We start from the raw sequence: 21,352 nt of genomic DNA, 5'->3' as shown, positions 1-21,352 counted from the left end.
AACATTGTCATTCACTTTCCTCCCAAAAGGTCAAAAGATGAAAGAAAAGAAAGAAGAAAACATTATAAAACATATAGAACTTTAGAGCTTCATGGAGGTTACAACCAAAATCAATATACTTAAAAGGAAAACCTGTAAAACTTCATTACGCATTCCACTTTGACTCCATTCACAATAACTGTGTGTTGCTTCAGGAGTGCGTTAGAAGCGTGTTATCTTTATCTCCACACCACAAACGTATGCCAAAAATGCTAAAGCTATCCCTAACAGAGGGGAGAAAAGGAGTAGCTTTGCTTACTTTGTTGCTTGCATTAACCTGTTTAAATGAGCTTTCACAGTAATTTAAAAGTAATCAATCACTTAAAGACAAGCCAATCTTTTTTATTTACCTAAGATAGACAAAGAGGACTTATATATAGAAGATGAAAAAACAAAACAAAATTCAAAAGCATAAAAATAGTTGAGGTTGTCTTTTACGTAGCTTAATGCATAAACTAGAGAACATATTCACGACTTTGAAAACTTAGCCCTTTCACTAGTATAAAATGTACCACAAGCCTCGGAAGAGCCAATGACTTTGTACTGACTACAAATGTCTCTCCAGTCTCTCAGTTCCGTGTTCTGCTTTCATCAAGTAAGTCGTCATTTCAACCTCCCCAGGTGTTTCTGATGCACTTACACCTGCATAGGTGGCTAGCACCTGCTTTATAACTCAAAAATAAACACAAGAAGGCAAAAATAGACACATGAAGAAGGCAGCCCTGGCTGACAGCACCATGCTGAATCACCTAAGCATGTGGCTGATTAAGCAAGGCTGGGCACATATTTGACCACAGACCTATGATCTGTGTAACTTATAATTGCTTTAGCAAAGGATTTCCAGAGAAAATGACAGTAAAGATTAGAATATGGGTCTTCCCTCTTTTTAGGGAAGAAGAACAGTAGAACCTGCTAAGAATACCTGCTAACTTGTTTGTTCATCTTTCTGTGGAAATCACTTTTATTTTTACATAAAATTTTATAACCTCTGTAATTAAGGCAATGTGTGAAAAGTTGGTCTCCTTCCTGTTTATAAGCTTTCTTTAAGTACTGAAATGCTGCAAAGAGGTCTCCCTAGAGCCTTCTCTTCTCCAGGCTGAACAAGCACAGATCCCTCAAACTTTTTATTTCATAGAGGACGCACTCCAGCCCTATGATCCAGGGCTGCTGCTCCAACAGATCCACATCCTTGTGCTCAGTATCTCCAGGTGGGGCCTTATTAGGGCAGAGAGAAGGGGACAATCACCTCCCTCTCCCTGCTGGCTACCCCTCTTCTGATGCAGACCAGGATACTGTTGGCCTTCTGGGCTGCAAGTGCACACTGCTGGCTTATGTTCAGCTTTTTGTTCACCAGAACACCCAAGTCATTTTGCAACATACTTGGGAATTAATATTTTATCCCTCACACAATTACAGGAAATAATCCTATCAATAAGTTTTTGTAGTAATAGTAAGAATAAGCATGTTTAAAAGTAGCATTATCACTTTGTACTCTACAAAGTAAAATCTATTCATTAGAAGAATCGGATGAAATGTACTGCAAAAAAAGACCTGGGGATACTGGTGGATGGGAAGCTGGACACGAGCCAGCAATGTGCCCTCACAGCCCAGAATGCCAACTGTATCCTGGGCTGTATCAAAAGAAGGGCCAGCAGGTCAAGGAAAGTGATCCTGCAGCTCCACACTGTGCTGGTGAAGCCTCACCTGGAGTACTGCATCCAGATGCTGAGTCCCCAGCACAGGGGAGACATAGACTTGTTGAAGCGCATCCAAAGGGCCACAAAAATCATCCAAGGAAATGAATACCTCTCCTACAAGAACAGGCTTAAAGAGCTGATTCTGTTCAACCTGGAGAAGGGAAAGCTCCAAGATGACCTAATAGTAGCCTTTCAGTATCTAAAGGGGAGCTACAAGAAAGAAAGGGGCAGACTCTTTAGCAGGTTCTGTGGTGACAGAACAAAGGGAAATGGCTTCAAGCTTAAAGAGGATAGATTTAGTTTGGACATAAGGAAAAAGTCTTTTAAATGGGGATGGTGAGGCACTGGAACAGGTTGCCTAGAGGTGTGATTGATGCCTCGCATCCCTGGAGACTTTGAAGGCGAGACTGGATCAACCCCTGGGCAACCTGATCGAGCTGTGCATTTGGACTAGATGACCTTTACAAGTCCCCTCCAACTGTAAGGATTCTATGATTATATGAAATCCAAAAGAAAGAGCACACATAGGCTCATCCCAAGCAGGGAAACCCAGAAAATATCCAGTCATATGGAGCATAAATTACAGGGTAAGTAAAGGAATAGTCCATTGGCAAGGACACAGAATGGTATTTAAGAGTTTGATGGTTCCTCCCAGGCTCCGCTACTGTGAGCCTTCTAGGCAAGTCACTTTACACTGAGAGCCAGTTTACATACCTATAAATTAAACAAGATAGCAGGGTCCTCTTGGCAGAATGAGAGAGTTTTTGCTGGGGGCAACAATTCTTAAAGAGAGCTGGTGGTAAGAATGGACGTGACTGCTGAATATGAGCTCCTGACATGCTGTCAGGGCTGAGGGAAAAATGCATCCCTGGAGGCTTGCATGGAAGATCCCTGAATAAGACTACAGAGCTTGGATTAACAGTGTACACTTAATGTGGAATGTAAGCATCTAGTGTTGGAAGGCTGTATTGATTTCAGGAGTGTACAAGTCAAGAAACTCGTGAATTTAATAAACTGTAGAGAGCCTCAGAAATAAAGGATTGAACAAACTTTTTAATGCTATTCCATCTGTCCTATAAAAATGATGTCTGACTGTCTAAAAGAGTTTGGGAGGATCGTATGAGTAACAGGCAAGCTCCAGAAGACAAGTTCAACCAGATGTATGATGCAGTTACAGAACAGTAATTTGTAACAGGTTCTCTGTCCTTGACCCTTTTAAATCAAGACTGTATCAGCTGCCACGAAGTTAAATCTTCATAAGCTTATTCCCAACTTCAGGTTTTCTCCACAGCTAAATCTTCACTGTCAGATCCTGGACACTTCAAATTTACAGCTACTGCTTACTTTCTTTGCCAGTTCCAAGCCTAGGACCCTCTCCAGCTGTGCTCTACTTCTCTGCCTGACCATGACAGCATCTGAACCTCCAGCTCCTAAACCTTCTTGAAGATGCAAATCAACTTTAAGGGTAAAATGGCCTACAATTAACTAGTTCGTTTCAGTAACTAAGTAACAAAGGAGCAGAAGCACTGCTACTTTGCAGAATGTACAAATATCAACAGATATTTACACTGAGGTCTATTTTTTGATGAAATTGCTGATTATTCTGCTCTATCATTTCTGTTCTGTTTATCATATGTTTGCCTACCTTTCAGCTAGAAAAAGCTGAATACTTGCTTTCTCAGTGTAAAATAGTAGCTACTATATGGATTCCACCAAAGACATCATACTTCAGAATAAAACTCATGTTCCTTATGAATATACAATGAGATTGAGAGTACATTTGTAAGTACAGCAGTGAAAGCAGAATAATGAAAAAAATTATTTGAAAATAGAACCTCTAATGGATCTTGCAAGCAACTACAACTGACTGAAAAGCAGTAACAGAGGGACTTCATAAGTTCCTCTTAACACACATAAGAAAAGTATCGTCAGTAATGGATTCAGACTTGTAGTTCTTGTTATTTTAACACAAAATATCTGAAAGAAAAAAAAAAAAGAAAAAAGAAAAAAGTTCCATCCAGCAGTGGTTCCTTTCCTGATGGAAGTACTTTGATGGAACTTCCAATTTAAACATATATGTAAGCAAACCAGATTTAATTGCTTGCTGTAGAATTTTGAAAACAGGTACTGCAGGTTCAATTCAATAGATCAAAGCCATTCTAATCTTAGTTACACGAGTAGTTATATAATAAAAGGCAGTAGAAATTGTTTGTTTTTTTAGAGGAAGGCAGTGTGAAATGAAGACACCAAGACATACTTGCAAGAAATAGCAATATTTCAAAAACAATATCTTCTTCTGAAAATTTTAGATTTCTGCTCCACCACGTCCCAGACATCCATTCTCAGCAGTTGTATCTAGGTCTTCAAGCATGTGTACTGCATCAGTGTTGCATTTGTATTCTGATCATAGTGGGGCTTGTACATACATGGTGCAGCGGGCTATGCTTATCATCTACACTGTCAAAGGACTGTAAATAGATCTGTTTGAGCAGACTTACGGGAAAGGGAACATAGAACTGCATTTGAATTTGAATTAGATAAACTGAGCTTCCCAATTAATTCCAATCCTGTTTTATATATATGTATATACATACATATATATATGCATGCACACATTTCCAGACATTTCTCTGTACTTATATTTAGCTTTATTGTCATCAACTGTATGTCAGCAGGATACTTTTCAAAGGAGTTGCATTATAGATGCAGTCAGCTATTTCAAATAGAAGCTGTATTCATCAAAAATTCTGCCTTCATCAAAACCAACTTCTCTATTTATGGAAAAGTAATGGTTTTAATTTAAATGCCAACAGTGCACAAAGGCTAATGTGAGACTAACTTAAAAGACTGTAAATGCTTCAATCTTGTTGCAGCAAATATTTTCCTTCCAAATTTTTTTAATTAACATGTTTAATTACCAGGCTTCTGTTATTTCTCCTCTTTACAGAGTTAATCTAGCAACTCGCTTCTAAGAGGGATAAAACTGCTTTATATGGAATCTACCCACAGGGCTGTGATCTGAATTGAAACTGTTACTTGATTTATTACAGAGTACATTTCTGTTGTACAGGTTTTTCCTCAGACACTGCATGGCAAAAGTATTGGCACAAACCTTTCCAGTTCATCAATATTTGTGATGTCCAGAGTGAATCAAATAAAATTTGCTGTTCGTAAAACTCTAGCATCACATGTCCTCTAAATTTAAGACTGAGTTTATCTAACTATATTTGAAGCAATACAGATAAATCATGAACATTCCTGTGCATCTCTCACACAATCTCTTCCTTGGAGATTTTCCTTGAATTACCAGCAAATGTCCCTGAACGGCATGCCAAGCACAGACTTCACCAACAATTTCTACCCAGTTCTCCCAGATTATCAAGAACTATGAATACATATGGGTGATACACATTTTCCTAGCTTCCTCTCCTCAAACCTTTACTACATGCTCCAATTTTACCTCTGCGACAAGCTTCCAAGGGCTTGCTTTTCCTGCTTATGAGCTGAGAACGTCTGTCTGTTCAAAGTCTCCAGTTCATCCAGGAAATTATTCTATGAATATCACACAACTGTTCCACACCTTTCCTCTTCTAAGACACCAAATTCCCAGTGGAACCCCCTGAGCCCTAAGCCAGGAGACTTTCAAGATAGATTCTGTGCAATGAAATAAGCACCTTCATCTGCCTCCCACACTCCCACTTAATGATCTGCCTTCTTTTTCATCTTTCTATACATGGCTACTTCAGTTCCTACTGGAACATATTTAGCAACAGGTGACCTGTTAGTCACTGCTTTTATCAGCGACTCCTATTCAGGAAGGGAAAATGGGGGAACCGTAGCAGTGACTTACACAAAACCAAAGTGACATTCATCTGCCTTGTGTGCAGTTCCAGCCATTTACTGTGTGTATGTGCAAAGCTCACCTCACCTCATTCCCTTCCTATGGCCTTCTTCCCTTTAGGGGCATTACCTGTCAGGACTGCCTAGTGGGAAAGCAGCAGGGCCCCTAGTGGGATGCCAAGAGCAGACATGAATTTCCCAGGCAGAAGAGGGGAAAAAAGGAACGTACAAAAAGTATTTTACCTCTTGGATTAGCACCTGCAGTGCATTTGTGTGAGGATTAAATTCAGAATATGTTTGTCTTGCTGTGCATGCAGTAGCATTTCCTGCACAAAAATAAGTGAGCTTTAAGCATATACCCATGTGGCTGTCCAACCTCTCTGTTCGGATGCTGCTCTACCTGCCTTTGAAAAGAATTACCTGAAGCAGAAGGATATATCTGTTTCGTGGAAGAGCATGGAAAAGGAAAAGCTTTTTCTCTTTCAATAGAACTCTTCAGATTACTAAACTACTGTAACTCTTGAAACTACTGCTCTGTTACTGAGCAACACTGATAAAGAAGGCAACTTGGATCCACTGACCATACCAACAATAAAATTCCACAGCCCAAATCTTACTCTTGGAAGTCAACAGAAAATCACATACTGATTTAAGGGGTGTAACATGGTGGCCTTGCCAGCTTATCAGTGCACAAGAGTGTATACTAAACTGTAACTGAATATACGTCTGCATCTGGAAGTACTTTCAAAAAATGTGATTAAAGTATAAAAACCATATGAAACACATAATTTTGCAGGAAGTTCTAACATCACAACATGCTGCTAAAAGAAGAAGCACTCTACTGGCCTGGTCCCTGGATTCTGAACAGACATGAAATGGGAGAGCCCTGAAGAGACAAAAAAATCCTTGTCTGGAAGCAATAATTTGTTATTGCATATGCTGAAGAATCTGTTCTTTCAGAGAAGCCCTATGGTATATCTACCAAAAAGGGTGTTCAGAAATTCACGGAAAGAAGCAACAGAAAGACTTTCAGATACCACTTTAGCAGTAGCCTTCTTTTCTGAATTCCTCCTAAAAGAATGGAAGAGTGCTCTGAGAAATTCCCTGAAACTCTTACTGACCTAAAGAGGGGAAAATCTTGGCATCCTAAGCACTGAATTTTTATGACATGCAGGTATTAGAGAACAGTGCTAAGAGCCAGAGTTCGTTCTTCCTGGCATTAAGCTTGAGCACAGGAGGATTTGAGATGTCTCACACACCTATGCAGCAACCATTTTTGCACTCATTGGGCACAAAACACATTCCTTCCACAAAGAGCAACTTAAAAACATGTTTTATATACTATTTATTTGTATATTTGAGTGAACCAAGTGCTTTTCAAAGTCTGACTGCTTGCATTAATCCCTGCCATCACACGACACTATGAAAATGCACCCTCACTTTGAAGTGCTTACCCCTAGCAAAATACAATGAGCACATGGCTCTCACTTCAAAACATCTAAGTTCCATTTTCTGTCTTCCAAATAGAATTTTGAATTTTAGCTCTTACACTATTGTTCCTTCAGATTATCATTACTTTAAAATGTCTTTTGCATGACCAGCTGAAGTGGTTATTTTGCTTTCATTTCTATTTTTTCTTTCCTTTCTACTGGGGTCCATAGTAGAGTGACTGTTGGGCAATGATGCTCCTGTAAAATTGGTTCCTACCCCAAACCAAAACTCTCACATAGAACTATGAGGTGTGTAACACCTTCCACAAAGAATTCACATCACATCAGAAGCACAACTCTTTAAAAATGAAGTCCTTAAGACAGCCTTAAGGATCACATCTGCAATGCAGATCACTTGAAGTGAATAAGAAGCAGAGGGCCTAGAAGGCAAAAAGGGAATAAATAAATAAAGAAATTAAAAAAAATCTTCTGACTAACTATATTGAATACACCTGAACCTGCAGTATTGCTGAATCACAGGATTTCAACATTTCACTTCCATTTGCTTTAAAAAAAAAAAAAGTATGTTTCCTTCTGTCATTTAGCATTTCAAAATAGACAGCTTATCCTCATCTCTAACAACTTTTCATATACAGCTAAAAATTTCACACAGAATTTATTGTTGAATGGACTTCTGCCTGCAGAGTGACACGAATCGTTAAAAGTTTCCTGTTGTTAGTGGTTCCATTCTTATCCTCAAAAATACCCATGAGGATACTTACATCCAGTACTTTTCCAAAACAGTCCATAAATCACAACTGATATTCACATCTCAGATTACTATTTTTTGCTAATAAGTAAACTTTGCTGATGATCATTATCTGGCATTCATTCATTTTATAAAACAAAAGCATAATTATAAACATTAATGGGTGTTCTCCCTTATCTACAGTGATATTAGGAAAAGGACAATGATCTTAGACATTAGATCCAACATTCCTGATATCCAACCTAAACTTACCCTGGTGCAACTTAAGGCCAGCTCCCCTCATCCTGTCACCTGTCTCCAGTGAGAAGACACCAACCCTGCTCTCGCTGCAATCACCATTCAGATATTGGAAAAGAGCAATAAGGTCTCCCCTCAGCCTCCTTTTCCCCAGACTAAACAGCCTCAGTTCCTTCAGTTTCTCCTCACAGGGCATATTCTCCGAGCCCTTCACAAGCCTTGTTGCCCTTCTTTGGACCTGCTCCAGCACCTCAATGACCTTTCTGTACTGAGGTGCCCAAAACTGAACACAGTACTGGAAGTGAGGCCTCACCAGTCTCACTTCCTTAGAAAATAAGAATAACAACAAACATTTAATAATAATACTATTGAAAATGTGAAAGTTCACAAGGTCTATGAAATAGCCAAGGGTTTTTGTGTTGTTTTGTTTCGCTTGCTTATATAGATTCAAAGATGAGGCACGTATAAATCCATTCTTAGGAACTGTGACAAGTGACCTCATCTTCAATATGGCAGGAACCTAGCATTTCACTGTGACCCACACTGTACTTAGCATCCCAAAATACAGGACTCTTATTTCCTCCTTCTTAGACATACTGATAAACACCTCCAAACACACCCAAGCAGATGCAAGTAATTATACACGCAAAACAGAAAACTGCATATTTAGAAAACAAAGTAAACAAAAAGCTCTATACATTAGCTATCAAATTCACATAGCTGGAACTATGAAAGAACACATTATTTTTAAATTTTTTTAAAAAATATACATTTAAGCAGTAAGAAATCACATGTGTAAAGTGATATTCCCAAGGCTACAAAGAAATCAGAAGATGGCTTGTGATTTCTAAAAGCAAATGTGGATTAATTTTTTTTTTAAATTTCATAATGCTGCACTAAACTCAAGAGTAAGTCCAGAATGACCAAGATGGGTGCAGCGTCCAAGACACTGCTCACTGCATTTCTGTTTCTAATCTGTACAAGGGCTACATTTTCAAAGACTTAAATTGAAACCAAGGCTTTCAATTAAATTCGCATCTGAAGTTGAAAGCTCTTTCCAACAATACGGGAGTGGACTTTCTTAAGAACAAACTCCCCTACCTGGGAAAGAAAAAAAATGTTCATGTACAACTACATATACATATCTCATGTTGGTCATGTTGTGCGCAGTTGGGATGAGCAGTAGGGAGGAGAGCCTGGTCTTGTGACATTGCCAGGGGCTTTATCTCCTCTCTGAATGCAAAGTCCTCTGGGGTATGTAGTTCTTCTCTTCTGGGACAGGTACCCAGAACTGGAGCAATAACTCTTCAACTCCCAGTGCACTACATGATGTTGTATGTGGAATACCAATAACCAGAACAAACATCCAATAATATCCAAAACAAAAATCATAAAACCATGACACTGAGGAACAAAAATTATTTTTCTAGTAAAAATACCATTTGATGTAAAATATAATTATCAAACATAGCATTATCAGTCAAGTTTAATTAAATACACTTCTCCCTAAGAAGTATGTATTTAACTAAAGATAATCATGTATTTTTATTCTTTTGCTCATAGACACACTTTTTTTTTTCTCTAGAAAGAAAGAAGTGCTTTTGAAGGTACAGTTTCAGCTACAATTTAGGCAAAAGTCTAGTGGATTCAATACACAAAATTAAGTATGATATTAAAAAGAAATTTCTAATATGACTGAAGTCTTATTCCCCATGACCTATCAAAAATCAAACAATGTTGATATACTGTGTAGTGGAGCAGTATTTGGCACCATGCTATAAGAACAAAAGGCTGTTAAATACAGTGGAGTGAGTAGAAGGTAAGCAAGGACGAAGTCACTGCTACCTGACATGCCTGGGAATAGCCAGCTGGTCAGTTAGCTCAGCTGTGCCTACCAGCCAGTCACAGTCATAATGTTGGGTGAGATGTTGTTGAATTACTGCAATGAGGTGTAAAAAGCAAAAAAAACACATCTGTAATTTAGTACAGAGTTAGTACAGCATACTCCTGTCATAATTCAAGTCTAGAAAAGCTTCTTGAAAACAAGCATCTACTTGTATTGTGAATCACATGCATACTTATAGCAGGACCTATATAAAACTCAAGCCGTACTCACTCCAAACACTTCAAAGTGGCATTCCCTCCTGCTTAGAAAAAAATCTCCAGTAAAAATTGACCACGATTCTCAAGTTCTGTTTTGATTTCACTACTGAAACACTTTCAGTAAACAGAGCCAACAGCAGCATTAAAATGAATAAACTACATCAAATTTGGTTATTAATAATACTCGGAGAATTTGGAAGTTGAAGAGGGGGCTGACTCCATCTCCATGTGAGGCGTTCCAAAATGGCAATCTTACTTCCAGTGCTTCCTCAGCATTCAGCTAAGTTAAACCTGGAGATGTGCACAGGTCAAGCTCTTAGGACAGGACACTCAGTATGCTATGCATATGCAAAGCCTAATTTGTTGTATGGTCCTCAGAGCGAGTAAAACCTGTCAGCGTACTGCCTAACACTGCCAAAAGGCACATTATAAATAGCTATAATTTAACATCTTCAATATAAAATAATTTCAATCTACTTCCTTTTTTTTTTTTTTAATAAATCTCAAGCCCTAAGAAAAAGAAGTCCACAAAATACCTATTGATTGAGTTATTTCAGAAATTGTTGTTCAAAGCCTTTCATTGAGTTTATTTTGTTTACTTCACATTTCACAGGAAAAGTATAATTTATTCCCACTTCTGCTGCTTAAAATAATCTTAACATATTTCCTTTAACAAAAATAAATAAATAAATAAATAAAATTTAAAAAATCACCTGTGTTTTGTGACTATAAAATGTAAAATCTCAGGCCAAAAAATACATTCCAAAAATGGCACGGCAATTGAAAGGAAATGGTTTGATGCAACCTAAAAGATGATTAACTTACCAGATCCTGCCATATTTCTTGTTTCCCAGAAACTGGGAGTAGATTGTAAAAGAGGAAAAAAAAATATAAAGGGAAATAATTTGGAAAGTCCTACTTTTTATTTAGCATTAACTTTCAAATTGCACAGTTTTTGCTTTACACACCAAAACCAGAGAAAATAGTTTCAGAGGACTCTGAGAGGATGCATAACATTAAAGAGACAGAAGAGTGAGAGAAGTGGCAGCAATAAAGCACAGCAGTTCCTTTGGCCAGCTCTGCCAAATATTCTTGGTAGGTTGTCACTGCTGCTGCTTTTTGGAAAGAATGAAAACTACTGACAGCAAAGCCACAAGCCCCCCAAGATAGGGCCATCCATTTACCTTCTTCATTTAACACCATTTAATACGTGCAGTTTGAAACAGGACCAATTCAAGAGCTTGCACAATTAAAATACTTACATTAAAGAACTGTGCACAATTCCCAAAGCACAGGCTCCTATCAGTGACTGATATTTTAGATAGAGTGGATTTTTCCTCTCATGCCACGTTTCTTCTATGTTTATATCTTGATTTTTCCCCTTAATGTCCCACCTCCCCTACTGTTGCCCTGTCCTCAAATTCCAGTTGTATTTGTTCTCTTTATCCATCTGTCCACATATTATAATTACTTGATTATCTTTAACAGTAAAATATCTTTCTCACTGTATGTTCTTCTTTCACTTTCACCATCACTTCTTGGGTCAGTCTTCTGCTGATACTTTAAATTTGCTGCAGGACAGAAAGTCAACTTGGGTATTGTGAAGATCAAGTCTTCTCTCTCTCTGTGTTTCATGGACAGCATGTATATACCTTCTCTTTCCCCTGAAACATCCTTTCTTGTTCCCTCACTGAACTCCAAAATCTGATACTGACAATTCTCAAGTTATTTTTTCTATTTTAGACAGATATATGGATCCTTGATAAAGCTTGAAGATAAAGAGGTTTAAGACCTAACTAATTTTAGTCACAAAAGAACTTCAAAATGTGCTCAGATTAAACTTTCTTTTCCTCTTTTCTCCTTTAGTTTTTAATGAGTTCTTTCAAAATTGCTCAGTTATAACATGGGGTTATAACTCTAATTATCATTAGAGTAACTCTATCAATATTGTGACTCACAGAAAATCAAAGCTGCAATTCTCTTGTTCCTGTCAATTTTCCTTTATCTCCTAGAATAGACATTGTCTTGGCCTTAAACCATAAACTAGTTATTCTCTGTGACAGAAAAATCAACTTTTAGTCCTGAATTTCCATCTTTTTTCTCACATGACAGTAAAGATACCTGCAGGCATCATGTCTGTATAGTGTATTGATGCCAATGAAACATGTTGTAAATGTAAAACATGTAAATAACTTTTACTTCTTCTATGCACTATTTTCCTAAATCAGAATAATCCTAAAAAGTGAGCCTCCAAAATCACTTTGCTGTGCAATTCACAGAATAAATTTAGTTTCTCCTTGACTAAAGACTGAAGTTGTTAAATAAATTTTTTTCAAATAAATGACAGCTATACAATAATTGTGTTTAATACTTTCAAAAAAATTTTTTTTTCCTCTAACCAATGTTAGAGAAAATAATTATTTTAGTTTGAACTAATGATTCTTTCCCTTTATCCAGGTGCAAATGTAGTATTTCAAGACATCCTAATGATGTTTAAACTTACTGGAAACCTTGATATATTGCATTGGTCCTCTGTGAAAACTTCAATTCAGATGGCCAGTAGGAACACCACTGTCAATTATCACTCCCATCATTACTACAGGGATTTCCATGAATCATAAAACACAGTTATTGGGAGTGATATTCTTCTCTTAATGATAAACATAAGCAGAAAATCATCAGTAAATTCTTCTCTTCCTCATTAATCCCTTTCCCCTTCATCAAGCTGTTCATCAGAGCACAAAGAAATGTTTCATAATCCTCTCATCAGGTTTCACAACACCACTGGTGCCTCTCTTTGCCAATGGAAACTCTGCAGCACAGGGAAGGCAGGTCCCCTGCCTGTGTACCCACAGGGATGGGGCTGCCCTGAGTTCCCACAGCCCTGATTCCCCTGCACCTTGTGAGAGGCTCCTCTGTGCTCCAGGGCACCACAGCATGAAGGAGATTGGCTCCTCACAGTTTCATTTACTGTCAGACTTTCAATGTGTAAAGAGAACTTCGGCAAGTAGCATATATTTATGTTGCAGAAGAGGATGCATTTCTTTCCTGCAAGGTGGACCCTGAAACACTTAGAAGAAAAGCATACCTTTAGTTGCACTGAGAATGTGACCAAGGCTTTCTTGTAGAAAGTCCAAGGTTTAGTCCAAGTCAAAATACACAGGAATCCAATTAACAAAAAGAAGCAGCACGAAATCTATTAAGATCACCTCACAGCACCACCTTCTATCCTATAATGCTTAGCATTTCTTTGAAACAGTTTTCACTCTTTTTCTTTTTTTCATTTAAAAAAAAAAAACAAAACAAACCAAAAAAAAAAAAAAAAAAAAAAAAAACGAAGAAAGAAATGCAAAAACTACATGCAAACTCCAGATCTCAGACTGGCAAATGAACACAAGAGATGAACAATATGAACTTCTGCACTTGAGAGAGACTGCAACATTAGGTCAGTGCAGATCTAAAGCCCTTTATGCATTTATCTATTGTTTAAAAAAGAAAAAAGAAAAGATATTCTGCTAATCGTAATATTTAGACGAACTAACAAACTTAGAAAGACAGGTCAAGAAACAAGTAGGAACATACCATCAGTGGAGGCTTCATCTGAGCAACTTATGCTGATTGGTAGAATTATCCTATCAAATGAGCACTTTTCCTCTAGCTCCAAATAACATAATTTTGTGAGAATTTTCCTGTGAAAACTCCTGACTGAGATTATTTACCTTCTGAAAAGAAGACTATTTGAGTAAAGATATAACAAAGATCACTTTGTGCAGAATTACACTTCTGTTGAAGGAAAAAACACTTAGATTCATTTCTCCTCTAAATCACAGGCATCTTAAACATCACATACAGAGCAACTTTGACATGCTTTGAAGAATTATGGCTTTAAATTTCACCCACTCAACAGCTTTTGCAAACTTATTTCTAATGTTACTGTCAACATGTATAATTCTATTGCTGTGCTAATAAAGCAGCTTTTTCAAAAGAACACAGTGACTGGAACAACATAATAACTCAGATCAGATTTATTTCCACTACACTAGAACTTATCCAGGAGTATTCTGTTTCCCTCCTTAAGAGAGACAAAAGTTATGAAAGCCTTATCTTCTTCATAGCTTTGTAACCTACCTAAAATTTAGATATCTCCCTGGTATTTTTGGAGACAAGTATGTAACTATAAAACCTTTGTCTCTTCATAGCAGAAATCAGAATCACTGAATGTTATTTTAAGAAAAATTTATGTGCATCACAACAAAGGAATGCAAAAAAAGCAGTAAGAAAAGTTGAGAAAATAGAATAAATATGGAAAGGATAAAACTGGCTTCTCTTCAAAACCCCAAGTTTGTCAAAAGAACAAAGCACACACAAACAGCATGTAAAACCTGAATTCAAAATGCATTTATATAAAAGGGGTGAGGACACATGTTTTTTCTATTTTAGCTTGAAAAATAAAGGGACACAGCAATGACTCTTGCTGGCAGGCAGATAACTCATAGGCCCTGACCCTTCGACTCACCAGGAATTCAAACACAAAGCTCTTTTCATAGTGACCGTGCCATACATTCTCAAGATAAGGCAGCGAAATACGGAGCAATGCAGAGGTGCCGCAAAGCTCAAACTGCAGAAAACTGCACAGAAATTCCAGACACTTATTCACCTATATGCAGCCACACACCGAGGGCTGGTTGCAAAAACTCTTTCTTTGCAAATCGGAAGCCGTACAGCATGCTTTAGAGAATGGGACCTGATTCCTGGAGCAAGCAAAGGAAAAACAGAGAGCAACCAGCAAGGAAAGGACCATCCCTGTGCATTTCTGCACCACTCAGAACTGCAGTGCACATCCGGACAAATAATCTGTAACACAATGAACTTTGCAAAAGGATAGCTGTGGTAGAACGGAAGGGATTTTAGAAACAACAGAAACAGCTACATTTCAAACAACATTTCAAATCTGGACTCACCACGAAAATGCAACAGTTGCCTGAAGTTAGTGTGATATTTTCTGCCCTGTTCCAGTGCACTTTTTGCCTAGTTGTCCAACACTTGGGAGCTCAGAGCTGCCACACAGAGGCCCCTTCCGTGATCTGGCTTATTTGCCTGTCAATTTGAGTCTCGGCTTCTGTATGATGCAGCTGTGCACTTTGCTGAAGGTCTAATATCATTTCCATAAGCTTCCTCCCTGCCCGGAGCAAGCAGTTTATTCTCCCTGCTCAATAACTACTCAAATCACTTTTCTGGTACTCAGAGGGATAAAGCTTTAAGTTGTTAAGGAGTTCTTACTAAGTAGTGGGTGGAGAACATAAGCTCGGTACAAGGAAACTCTGCGCATAATCAGAAACGGAGAAACTTCCTCCCTTTCCCCCAACCCCTCCTCTCAACAGGCGAAGCTGCCAGTGCCTTCTTTACAGAAATTTAGGAATGTAAAGGGAGGACTCAAAGGGGCCCAGTCAGACAAGCCTTTCTCAATCAATTAGCTTGCAGCCATTACTTGTGACCCTAGGTCACACAACATAAGTGTGTGGGGTGTGCCTTTAGGGGTACACCAAAGCTACTTATTAAAACTTACATAACCAAAAGCGTTCAAAATCAAATAAACTTTGAAAGTTGTAAAACATTTTCCACGTACCATAGTTTTGCAGGAAGAAGAGCTTTGAATAGTGAAATGTTACTTTGCTTTTCCAATAACGAGTCATTTGATGGAGGAAATTTACTATTTTTTGTTTTTTGTTTTTTTACACTTTTCAAAAAAAACAGACTGAAATGTGAGAAACAGAAACAACCTTAAAGGTTGTTTGCCTTGCAGTTATGAAGAGCTAAATAATATTGGCAAAAGTGATATCTAATGAAGTACATGATTGTGTTTCCTAAAATAAGACTATTGTCTGTAGCTGCAAGGGGATACAGTTTTGTAGGATACTTTAATTAGTTCACATGCATTTTATTTCTCTCCAAGAAATGAGTTACAAGCACTAGATTCTACTCTTCGTTTTAGTACTCCAACATAGCAAATCAACAATAGAGTTTAAAAAAAAAAAAAATAAAAAATAGACCTGGCATATTTAAATACTGCACTAAGTTATCCTGCATAGAATGCAGGGAGAAGAGGGTGTAACTTTGCACAGCTGCCACATGACAAGCATACACCCCTTGGTGCAAAGGAAAACTTCAAAAAGACCCTCAGCTTCATATCCTGCCAACCCAATGACATGGAGATGATGCCTTGGGAAAGCCCATGAGGGAGTCCTGATTTCAAAAGCAGATCTATGACAACCCCTTTCTGGGCCAGACAAGATCAATGCACTGCAGGGGCGATGCACTTTAATCTCAAGGTGCATCGCAAAGCATCTTTAAGTAGTGCCACAGATCAAGGCTCACACAGAGCTGGAAAAAACAATTCACACCAAACTTCTCTCTGTGCTTAAGGTAACAACAACAACTGCTCAAAAGCTCGTAGAGGACACAGGGAGACACATAATAAAAGAGGGAAGTAATGGTAAAATACTGAAATTCACTGAGGATGATATAGACAACTTGCACTCTACATGTCTCTCCTCCATTAAAACTCCTGTCGAACTCTCTGAACAGGGGGCATGGCTTGTGTTAGTTCAGACGTTCATTCCAGAGATCAGATTGCAGGATCAGGGCCACTGAATAAGTGCCCTGAGGTAAGGATTTTGCTTCTGTCTTGCACATAAGACAGCATTTAATAAATTAGGTCACCTTTAAATCCCTGGAAAGCTCTGGCAGTACAAATAATAATCATGGAAACTTATATTTTGAATGGAAAAATAGATAGATTAAGACACTGGACGGGGATTTATGATATTTGGGTTCTGTTCCCTTTTGTGTCTCAAAATGTTCTAATGACTTGGGACACATTATTTCACAACTATGCATTTAAACCAAGTGCCACTTGCCTTACAGATGGAAGGCTTTTGTCTCCTCAAACATTATTTATTAAAAAGTACTGATAATATTCAGTATAGAGACCTTTACAATAATAGTTCACAACACATGCTCTACAAAGTGAAATTAAAGCAGTATAGAATATATAACATTTACTGTACAGGACAGAGTAATTGAAAACAAGAAAGCTACCACATCAAATCCTCTAACATTCAAATCCATTGTGGGCTTCAATAAAAACAATCTCCAGGAGATAATGCAAATCCATGCACATGAATAACAGTATAGACTTCATTCTCTCTCCTTTAGCTGCTTAGAGTTTAGAGTCCTTAACAGAAGAAAAAGATAGTAAGGAAGGCTGTCCAGAGTGCTATTCCGAGCAAGCGTTATGAAATCAAGAACTCTTGCCACGTTTGTCCAGTGATCCTCCATGCTCTATAAGTTGAGGAATTACCTTTAATTTGAGGTTTCCCTTCAGTGCACAACTTGTAAAGCAAGGTAGACCTCAAGCACTCCATTTCCTTATATGTTACAGATTCACACACCTTTCTTTGGGAAAAGTTGATATGGGAAATTTACAACAGAAATAAAGACATTTAAAGGATGTTTTTAATGTAACTTAAAACAATGCCTCCACACTGGAAATAATAATAGAATAATGGCTCCTCCTGGCACAGCTGAGTCCCTGGCTAAGGGCTCTTCCTTTTCCTGATTGCTGGCTGTAAAACTACCCCTCTATTGGCTCTACTCCATTGCTGCCACATTACAGCTAAGCCAAGGCAACATGAGCCATTTCAAAATAATCATGAATGAATAACAACTAAAAGTTAGGAGGAGGACAGTTCTTAAATCCATCATGCTAGCTAGAAATATATAAAATTCCTTTAGGATTCTCAGGACACTCTTCTACGAGAAAGACTCTCTTTAATTAATGAAAACAAACATCACCTTATTGTTTCCATTTTTACAGTCTAGAATGGAATCGTTGCAGAAGAGACGATTTCCAGGACAGGTAAGGTAGCTTTTGGCATATTTTTCCGCTTCCCGCCCTTTCTCCTCAAAAGTCATGAAGTTTGGAGACCTACCTTAATTAGACACTATTAACTTTTTCCTGTATACGTTACATTTTCTTTTATTCTAACCAGTAAGCACTCACCTAGGGTACATACATCTTCCTCCTTGCACCAGGATATTTTCTACACTTACTAACTCAAAAAGAGCAAGGAGGCAATTGTGAGAGTATTATTAAACCTTTCCTTTGCATATGTAGATCATCAGGCCTGGAGTACAACATGATCACTCTTGTGCAATCAATAGAATATATGACCATGCCACATTAGGGGATCCTTGGAGAACAGAAGAAATTTCATGTTATTTGGGGAGTTGTTTTTCCTGCATAATACATAATGAATATAAAAGGCAACATTGTGTAACATTAATTCTCAAAACAAGCTTTACTCCTCTACTGAGTTTTTAAGTGAAACTATATTCATTTTAGTTAGAAAGATAAAAAACAGTTATGTCACCTACAGCAGAGCGCGTGAAGATTACTATGTTGATAGTGTTAAACTCTACATGAAAAGCAACTGCTTCTTTAAGCAAGCCTGAAAATATGCTACACTACTCAGTACTTTGAAACAGATCTTCCACTCTTTAAATCTCCTTTCCCTACCTCCCCCCACAACCCCTTTTCCTTTCAGGAAACAAAACTCAAGAAGAGAAAGAGAGAGAGTCAAAAGGTTACAAGCTGGCTTGTAAGCGCAAAGAACGTGAGAGGCCCATTCTTCCCCTTAACACCTGACATCCCAGGGTACATTTTCTTCCGTTCTGAGTCTGGTGGATTAGACATGCAGCTCCTATTGATAATACAGGCTGTGCATCTCATTCACCATACACTGATACTTAAAGTTCTCCTCCAATCTCTGCCTTTATAAACTGTTCTCCCTCCTGCTTCACAATTACAAACTTAACTAATGTAATTTTGCATTCTATCTTTAGACACCAATTGGACCCCGTTCAGATACCTTGTGTGAGGCCCAGATTGGAATTCATTCTCAAAACTCTACAGTTTGAAAATGTGACAGAAAATCACTGAAATTATTAAAAAGAGAGGGAGAGAGCCTGAACAAATCTTAAAACATGTTTGAGCTGTTAAAAATAATCCTTAGTGAAAATCTTTGTGACAGCACCGTAACATTCAGGCTACCATTCCAACACACAGATTTTCAAGATTAGTAAAGTCATATCTAAGGCACATTTATCACAGCTGTAGAACAATGAAAGAGATAGAGATAAAAACTAAACTATCTAAGTTTTACCTACATTTTTCCTGAGACTGAGACCCTCATGCAGCCAAGATCTGCTTGCTTGGCTGATGCCGTAGGAACAAGGAAACAATTACCTCTAATTAGGTGTAAAGCTCAACACAGAATAGAAAAGGACTGAGAACAAGGTTAATTCTAAACATCAGAAGTCTTCAGGCAAAAGGATAAAACAGAAACAAGTTTGATTAAGGTATTAAAGGTAGAGCCCATAATGATCAACATTCAACTAGCCTACCCAAACAAAAAGTAAGAGTATAAAGTGTTACAATATGATTAATCAGACTTCATATTATTCACAGACATTATGATCTACTCTAGTTTTGTTCCAAGAAAAAATGGACGTTCCAAGGTGAAGTTGAGTAAAAGCTTAAAAATTAATTAACAAAAACATGGAATTGAAAGCAGGGCAGAAAAGATGAACTGTTTATTGTATAGGCTGCTTATGGATCTGGTGGCACAGTAGCTCTGGGATAATGCTCACCAGTTGCAACACAACATCATCAGTCTCTGCTTTCCGTCATTCCTCACCTACCCCATCTTAAATACCAGTGTTTTCTTATATATCCACAAAACATTCAAACATGTTTCAGGATGCTTTCTTCTTTTTTTTTTTTCTTAATAAGATGAATATTGAAAATTTTCTTTCTCAGATTTTGCAGATGTCTATGCCTGGTTACTACAAGAGAACTGTCACATCTATTACAAAAGGAATTTGAGAAGGGAAAATAAAGATTAGAAAGGTAAATCAAAATTCTGACAATTGATAACGACATCCACAGAAACACTGAGAAAAATCAAATTTTCAGAACTCGAATGTATGAAAAACTCAACAAGATCCCAAAGAAAGCTTAAAGGAAGACTGCAGAGCTCAAATTCCTTCCTAGATTGTATAACCACCAGATGACTTTTCTCAAGAAATTCGTTCTTAGAACTCACTTAGGTGCTTTGGTGAAAAATTGCCTTAGGTTGACATGATTTTCATCCAATAAATGAAAACAAGTGGATTTGACTTTATCCTTTGTTATCTTATTCACAGGCTGAAAAAGTTTGTCTTCTTACTTGTATTTGTGTTACTTAGGTCTTAGAAATATATGAGCTTATAAAAAGACTGAGATTAAAGAGAATGAAATTACTCAAAATAAAAGTAGATGCAATCACTGCAGAGAGAAGAAGTAAATGAGTTTAATATGAGATCTGTGCACTACCTTATCAGTATTTGGCCAGGTTCCATCATAAAAAAAAAAAAAAAAAAAAAAAAAAACAAACAAAAAAAAAACCTACTGACCAGGACAGGTATATTCATCTTTGGCTTTGAGGTGTGAAAGAATTTTTCCATTTTGATCATATAAAAGAGACCAGGTATATACATCTACAGTATTTTATTTTAGCAGGCTCATTTAGTTGAATTCTATTTTTACAAATGTAAAATTTAGTGCCAAAAAAAAAAAAAAAAAAAAAAACACCTTGGAGGGACAGATATATGAAAGAATCCCAGCATCTCTACGGATGCTGGAACAAGGTGAGTACAGGTCTGAGATAGCTGAGATAGAAAAATAGTCTATGTGGTTGGATACACAGCGATGAGTATAGAATAAAAAGAGAATACCTAGCACTATTTGATGTGAACAGACTGCATCCTGCATACTCGCACACAGCTCATTAATCCATTTATGTCTACAAACCCCACTCTATGTTGATGAGGACAAGTCGTAAGCCTTTTCTTGAAAGAATCTTAACCTCCTAAAAATGTTACAGAGCTCCTTTAATTTAAACTCATAACAGACATGAGAAAACACAGGTGGGTAAAATCTTTTTCTACCATTACCCACACTACTAGTTAACATGTGCATTCAAAATAAAAGCTTGGAAAATTGTTACTGCACATCTGGGCACACTTCCCTGATAAAACACTACATGAGAAAAAAGCTTGGTCGTACTTGCTCCTACTTATTTACTATAAAGCTAATGCTATTTCTTTGTCTGTGAACATTTTTTTTTTTTTTTTTT

The 21,352-nt window shown here is 37.5% G+C and overlaps 1 long non-coding RNA gene across 1 annotated transcript in view; it reads right to left on the bottom strand.

Annotated features, from left to right (window-relative positions):
• LOC128072929 (uncharacterized) overlaps window positions 1-15,419 on the bottom strand; it is a 261,184-nt gene extending 245,765 nt beyond the window's left edge. Inside the window, exon 1 of the long non-coding RNA XR_008202525.1 lies at window positions 15,077-15,419. This is a non-coding gene — a long non-coding RNA (uncharacterized LOC128072929). The remainder of the gene's footprint in view (window positions 1-15,076) is intronic.
• Window positions 15,420-21,352: the final 5,933 nt, after the last annotated feature.

Source organism: Tympanuchus pallidicinctus, unplaced genomic scaffold (assembly GCF_026119805.1).
Source record: "Tympanuchus pallidicinctus isolate F22 unplaced genomic scaffold, pur_lepc_1.0 scaffold10, whole genome shotgun sequence".
Classification (NCBI taxonomy): Eukaryota; Metazoa; Chordata; class Aves; order Galliformes; family Phasianidae; genus Tympanuchus; species Tympanuchus pallidicinctus.
Note: the sequence above shows the minus strand (reverse complement) of the source record. Positions and strands in the feature narration are given on the sequence as shown.